This window comes from Leptonychotes weddellii, chromosome 2 (genome assembly GCF_054177405.1).
Source record: "Leptonychotes weddellii isolate Sample4059 chromosome 2, ASM5417740v2, whole genome shotgun sequence".
NCBI classification, from domain to species: domain Eukaryota; kingdom Metazoa; phylum Chordata; class Mammalia; order Carnivora; family Phocidae; genus Leptonychotes; species Leptonychotes weddellii.
Window position 1 is genome coordinate 114,159,143 of NC_138370.1, and position 7,652 is coordinate 114,166,794.

The window sequence follows — 7,652 nt, forward strand, 5'->3', positions numbered from 1 at the left end:
TATCTCATTTTCATTACACTCATCCATAATGGCCAGGTTTGAAAATTGCACTTGAATAATCAATATCTCAAAACGAAATTTTGACCAATAGTTTTAGTCCTTGTTGTAGACCAACGGTATCTAGCAGTTTCATGAAACATTGGTATAACTACCATTTATTCACAAGGAATAGTTTATATGCTGGAGCATCTTCTTCATTACCCATTTTGGCAAGGCTAAATATTTCATTTATTTTAACTGACTTCATTGTGTATTTTTTCTGTACCACATTAATAATTTATAGTCTAAAAATTAATTTCATTTAAATAATACTAAAGCCTATGGAGTACACATAAAAATATTATGAGAGCACAAATGAAGAATATGTTTTTTTCAGTTATTAAGTAAAGGAAAGTTACCCAGTGTTTCCGGTAAGAAATCTAAAATATTATGCAATTAAAATTATTTTCACATAGTCCCTGAATATACACATTTATACATGTGTTAGTGAGAATATGGATTAAGCTGCTGTAATAGGGAGGCCCCCAAATACAGTGGATTAAATAAGATTGAACTTTATTTCTTTCTCATGAAACAACCAAGATGAGGGCACCTTTTGTTACAAAGAGGCTATTTCAATAGTTGCCGGTTTCTAGCCAGTGGGAAGAGAGGAAAGGAAAGAGGCAGAGCGCACTACTTCTGTACATTTTCCATTGGCCAGAACTTAGCCACATGTGCATGCCTAGCTTCAAGGAGGCTGAGAAGGAAAGGAGTCTTCTGAGCAGCTATGTACCCAACTGAAAACCAAAGATTTCTGTTACTAACACAAAGAGGAGGAGAATGGACACTGGGACAATTCTCAATCTCTACAATATGTACATATAACACGGAATCTAAATATACTGGGAATACAAAGGAACCTTATGGTTTAAAATTTTATTTTGAGAATATTTATTTTTATTATGTATCCTATTAACATTTGAGAAATTTAAAATTTGTATTCCTTTGAGGGAAGGCAGTCCAAGATGGTGGCATAGGAAGGTCCTGAGACACCTCCTCCCACCGACACACCAAATTTACAGCTACATATGGAACAGTTCGCTCTGAAAAAGACCTGAAAAGTAGCTGCAAACTCCTTCACAACAAACAATAAAAGGGCCACATTGAGATGGGTAGGAGAGGCAAAGATACAGTCTCACCAAAAATCCACCTCTGATCCCAATTAGGAGGGATCGCACAAACCAGAGCTTCTCGCTGAGGAGTGTGGGGTTCGTTCATGCCCCACATCAGGCACCCCAGTCCTTGGGACCTGCACCAGAAAGACATGAGGGTTTGAAAAGCAATGAAGCTTATGTCTAGGAGACCCAGAGAGCTCTAGGGCACTGAGATACTGTTCTTAAAGGGCTTGCATTGAAGATTCACTTGCCCTGGGGTCCAGTGCAAAAGCAGCAATTTGAAAAGTACTTAGGTGAGGGAGCTTTGAAGTTCTGTTTGAAAAGCACCTAAACTATATGTGAAGGAGATTGATTTGCAAAACTTAAAATGTCTATGGACAGGCAGGGGCCTGTTGGGACTCTCTCCGGGGACATAGGTGCTGCTGAGCACCATTTTTGCATTGTTACTTCTCTCTTGTTGGCACTTGTGGACATGAACAGTCACTGCATTCTCCTGCTACTCTGCAAAAGTAGAGGGGGAGCACCCCGGCTCTATGCTCTTCTACTTCCTCACTAAAGCTGGCAGACACACATAGTCCACATGGAGGACAATCTTTAATCACCTTGCTCTGGTTGCCCAGTTAGTGGAAGGAAGGAAATAATAGAGATCAGAGTGGAAATAGATTAAATATGGACTAAAAAGACATTAGAAAAGATCAATGAAACTAGAGCTGGTTCTTTGAAAAACTGATAAACCTTCAGCTAGACTCATCAAGAAAAAAAAGAGAGGACTCAAAATGAGAAAAGAAAGAGAAGTTATAACTGATACCACAGAAATACAAAGGATCACAAGAGACTACTATGAACAATTATACACCAACAAACTGTACAGCCTAGAAGAAATGGATAAATTTGTAGAAACATACAATCTTCTAAGACTGAGTCATGAAGAAACAGAAAATCTGAATAGATTGATTGCTAGTAAGAAAATTGAATCAGTAATCAAAAATCTCCCGTCAAACAAAAGCCCAGAGGCGCCTGGGTGGCTCAGTCTTTAAGCGTCTGCCTTCGGCTCAGGTCATGATCCCAGGGTCCTGGGATGGAGCTCCGCATCAGGCTCCCTGCTCCGCGGGGGGCCTGCTTCTCCCTCTCCCACTCTCCCTGCTTGTGTTCCCTCTCTCGCTGTGTCTCTCTCTGTCAAGTAAATAAAATCTTTAAAAAAAAAAAAAAAAGCCCAGGACCAGATGGCTTCACTGATAAATTCCACTAAACATTCAAAGAAGCTGTAATACCGGGGCGCCTGGGTGGCTCAGTCGTTGGGCGTCTGCCTTCGGCTCAGGTCATGATCCCAGGACCCTGGAATCGACCCCCGCATCAGGCTCCCTGCTCAGTGGGGGGCCTGCTTCTTCTCCCACTCCCCCTGCTCATGTTCCCTATCTCGCTCTTGCTCTCTCTGTGAAATAAATAAAAATTAAAAAATCTTTAAAAAAAAAAAAGAAGCTGTAATACCTATCCTTCTCAAACTTCCAAATAATTGAAGAGGAGGGAATACTTCCAAACTCTTTTCATGAGGCCAGCATTGCCCTAATACCAAAACTGGACAAGGATACCACAAAAAAGAGAAAATTACAGGTCAATGTCCCTGATGAACATAGATGCAAAAATCCTCAACAAAATATTAGCAAACCAAATTCAACAATACATTAAAAGGATCATATACTATAATAAAGTGGGATTTATTCCAAGGATGCAAGGATGGTTCAACATCTGCAAATCAATCAACATGATACACCACATTAACAAAATGAAAGATAAAAATCATATGGTCATTCCAGTGCATACAGAAAAAGCATTTGTCAAAATTCAACATCCATTTATGATAAAAACCCTCAACAAAGTGGGTATAGAGGGAGTGCACTGCAACATAATAAAGGCCATATATGACAAGCCTACAGCTAACATCATACTCAATAGGTGAAAAGCTGAAAGCTTTTCCTCTAAGATCAGGAACTAGACAAGGATGCCCACTCAGGCCACTTTTATTAAACATAGTATTGGAAGTCCTAGCCAGAGAAATTGGCATGAAAAAGAAATAAAAATCACCCAAATTAGGAAGAAGTTAAACTGTTTCTATTTGTAGATGACTTGATTTTATGTACAGAAAACCCTAAAGACTCCACCAAAAAACTGTTAGAACTAATAAATGAATTCAGTAAAATTTCAGGGCACAAAATCATTATACAAAATTCTGTTGTGTTTTTATATATACTAACAGCAAACTATAAGAGAAATTAAGAAAACAATTTCATTACAATTGCATCAAAAAGAATAAAACACCTAGGAATAAATTTAATCAGGGAGGTGAAAGACCTGTACCCTGAAAATTATAAGACACTGATGAAAGAAATTGAAAAAGATATAAATAAGGGGTGCCTGGGTGGCTCAGTTGTTAAGCATCTGCCTTCAGCTCAGGTCATGATCCCAGGGTCCTGGGATCGATGCCGCATCAAGCTCCCTGCTCAGCGGGACGCCTGCTTCTCCCTCCCCCACTCCCTCTTGTGTTCCCTCTCTCGCTGTCTCTCTCTCTCTGTCAAATAAATAAATAAAATCTTAAAAAAAAAGATATAAATAAATGGAAAGATAGTCTATATTCATGGATTGGAAGAATTAATGTTAAAATGTCCATATTACCCAAAGCAATGTACAGATTCAGACAATCTCTATTAAAATATCAATGGCATTTTTCAGAGAAATAGAACAAAAAATCTTAAAATTCGTATGGAACCATGAAAGATCCTGAATAACCAAAGCAAATTTGAGAAATGCATCCTGATGTATCATGTATCCTGATTTCAAACTATGTTACAAAGCTATAGCAATCAAAACAGTATGGCATTGGCATAAAATATAGATCAATGAAACAGAATAAAGAGCCTACAAATAAACCCAGGCATAGATGGTCAATTAATTTATGACAGAAAAGCAATAATATACAATGGGGAAAGGACAGTCTGTTCAATAACTGGTGTTGGGAAACTGGACAGCCACATGCAAAAGAATGAAACTAGACTACTGTGTTACACCATATACAAAATTAACTCAAAATGAATTAAAGACTTGAAGGTAGGACCTAAAACCATAAAACTCCTAGAAGAAAACATAAGAGTAAGCTCCTTGACATGGTTCTTGACAATGAGTTTTTGAATCTGACTCTTAATAGCAAAGGCAACAAAAGCAAAAATAAACAAGTGGGACTACATCAAACTAAAAAAGTTCCTGCACAGCAAAGGAAACCAACAAGAAAGTGAAAAAGCAACTTAACTGAATGGGAGAAAATATTTGCAAGTGATGTATTTAGTAAGGGGTTAATATCAAAAATACATAAAGAACTCTTACAACTCAATAACAAACAAACAAGTAATTTGATTAATGCGCAGAGGATCTGAACAGACACTCTTGCCAAGGAAGACATATGTATGGCCAGCAGGCACATTAAAAAAGATGCTCAATATCCCTAATCATTAGGGAAATGCAAATCAAAACCACAGTGAGATATCACCTCATATCAGTTAGAATGGCTGTTATCAATAAGACAAGAAATTACAAGTGTTGACAAGAATATGGGAAAAGGGAATCCTCATACACTGCTTGTGGGAATGTAAATTAGTACAGCCACTATGGAAAACAGTATGGAAGTTCCTCAAAAAATTAAAAATATAACTGCCATATGATCCAGCAATTCTACTGCTGGGTATTTATCTGAAGAAAATGAAAACACTAATTCAAAAAGATATATGCGGGGTGCCTGGGTGGCTCAGATGGTTAAGCGTCTGCCTTCAGCTCAGGTCATGATCCCAGGGTCCTGGGATCGAGCCCTACATCCAGCTCCTGGCTCAGCAGGGAGCCCGCTTCTCCCTCTCCCTCTGCCTCTCCCCCTGCTCATGCTCTCTCTCTCTCTCTGTATCTCTGTGTCTTGAATGAATAAATAAAATCTTTTTAAAAATTTTGTAAATAAAAAAATATATATATGCATCCCTACACTCATCACAGCATTATTTATATTAGCCTAAATATTGAAACAAGTCTCCATCAATGGATGAGTGGATTAAGAAGATGTGGTATATATATACAATGGAATACTACTCGGGCATAAAGAAAAGAATGAAATCTTGCCATTTGCAACAACATAGATGGACCTAGAAGATTAAGTTAAATGAAATAAGTCAGAGAAAGATACCATATGATTTTACTTATATGTGGAATCTAAACAAAACAAAACAAAATCCATAAACAGAGAATAGAATGGTGGTTACCAGAGGGGGTGGGTTTGTGGAGTGGGCAAAATAGGTGAAGGGGGGTCAAGAGGTACAGACTTTTAGTTTTAAAATAAATAAATCCTGTGATGTAATAAACAGCATGGTGACTACAGTCAGTAGTATTGTAGTGCACATTTGAAAGTTGCCAAAACTTTCAGTGGCTCATCATTGAACAGAAATGGAATCAGACTGTGCTATTTCTCGGATTATAGAGTAGGATGCTTAACTTAGCTTTTCTGTGTTTTCATTTGCCATTCTTTATTTGTTATATATTTTTAAAGGGGATAGAGAATTTACAATATCTATGTCAAAGGTGTTTATGATATATATATCATATATGAAAACCTAGCTCCAGGAAGGTACTCACTAATAGTGAAGGCTATTCTGAATCTGGCATTCAGAGACCTTCACATATCACTTCCCCTTTCTCTTCCTCTCTTCCCAATGCTTTGGTAACACCAGATGTTTTTTATCATACATTAACATGCCATATACAATTTATACATTTACTTCTCTATTCCCTATGCTTGGAGTGTGCTTCTCCCCTGTTTTCTTATTCACTTCCCAAGGTTTATATCAGTTGTCCCAATAGCTCTTCAACTCTCTAAACAGGTTAATTACTCCCTCCCATGTATACCCATGGAAATTTAATGAGAGCCCTATAGCTGCTCTAACCATCTATCACAATGCATACACTTTTGTCTCTGCCATAGATGATGAGCTTCTTAAAGGCAGAAATCATATCTCACTCATCCTTCTATAGATCATAAGATGTGCTCCATAAATGTTTGAATGAGTCAGTGGGTAAATGGGAAAGATTAGAAACCATCAATTTGTATTTATTTTGGAGTCACAGAGAGTGTCCACATCACGTCAGGAACTAGGAGCAGTAAATTAAGATTGTTTAGTTTAGGAACTAAATTTTTAGACCTACATAAATATGCAAGATCATCTGAAAAAGACAGAATGGCTCCAGGCCAGCAGGACTCCACAGAAACCAACTTGACTGTACTAATAATGTATTTAAAGAAAGAATGGGCCATTTAAAGAAGAGTGGATTAACCCTAGTAAGCTTAGAAAATAAGGGTCACTGTGGCAAGACTTGATCGTGGCTCTTTGGAGTACTTTCCAGGAAAGAGTCAGCTTTCTAGTTTGAGTCCCAACTGTAAGGCTTTTCATGGAGCACCATAGGTAACATCATCTTATTTTAGCCCAGTGCTGTTAAGCATTCGTGCCATGTAGCTCTCATTTGTGTTCTCATTTATGCTCATCTCATAGCCTTTAAATCTTATTCTTCCCATTATAAACTAAAAATTGATTTCTGATTGTGATTTGGCTTCTCAAGTGGACTCATCCATTATAGACTTCAGTGAGGAACTCCATGAGAAAACTTACACACCTTCAAAGCTAAAGCCCCAGTCCAGTCAGCTTTCCTTTGGATAATATTTTTATACCGCTTTTGATTGCAAAATAGACCAGTGTCTATACCTAGTACATAAAATGAGTCGATGAGAACTTAAAACTCTCCCACATCTGCCTAAGTTGATTTCTATCACCAACATAGCTAAAATTCTTATCATTATTCTTCCTTCTAAAAGTCCTGTTAGTTAACTTGGTAAAGGGATTATATGACCTAGGAACACTGCTAAACTTAAAACCTAAGGTTATGAGTTTGAGTTGATTAGGCATTTTGTTTGCAAGTCACAAAGACTGACTCAGTTTGTCTCAACAAAGCTGAGTGTATTGGAAGGATACAAGTGGCACTTAAAAAGAAGGAACATCATAGGAATCCAAGAAGGCCTAGTGGGCAATAGAAGAGTCAAGATCCAAGCATGAGAGCAAGAGGATTATGGTTTTGCCTCTCAGCATTGAGAGCTCAATAATTTTCAGTTTTGTGCTTCACCATTAATGGACTCTCTCTAATGGCTATTTCTGGCTCTCTGTGTATTCCCTTCTGTTTTTGTTTTGATTACTTGTTGACATCTGTCTTCATAAATATTCAAATATTCACAGAGGGAAATTCATATTAGACCTCAAGCCACTGTCATTTATGTTCAGGCAGAGCCTTTGCAACATGTCTCATCTGAGGCTGCTAGCCAGCCTATAGGCAAGTGCCCTGGGGTCAGGTTCTCACCAGTACAATCACCTATCGTGAGGCAGGGCAGTTGAATGGTTAGAAGCTGATCACCTATGCCTCAGACAC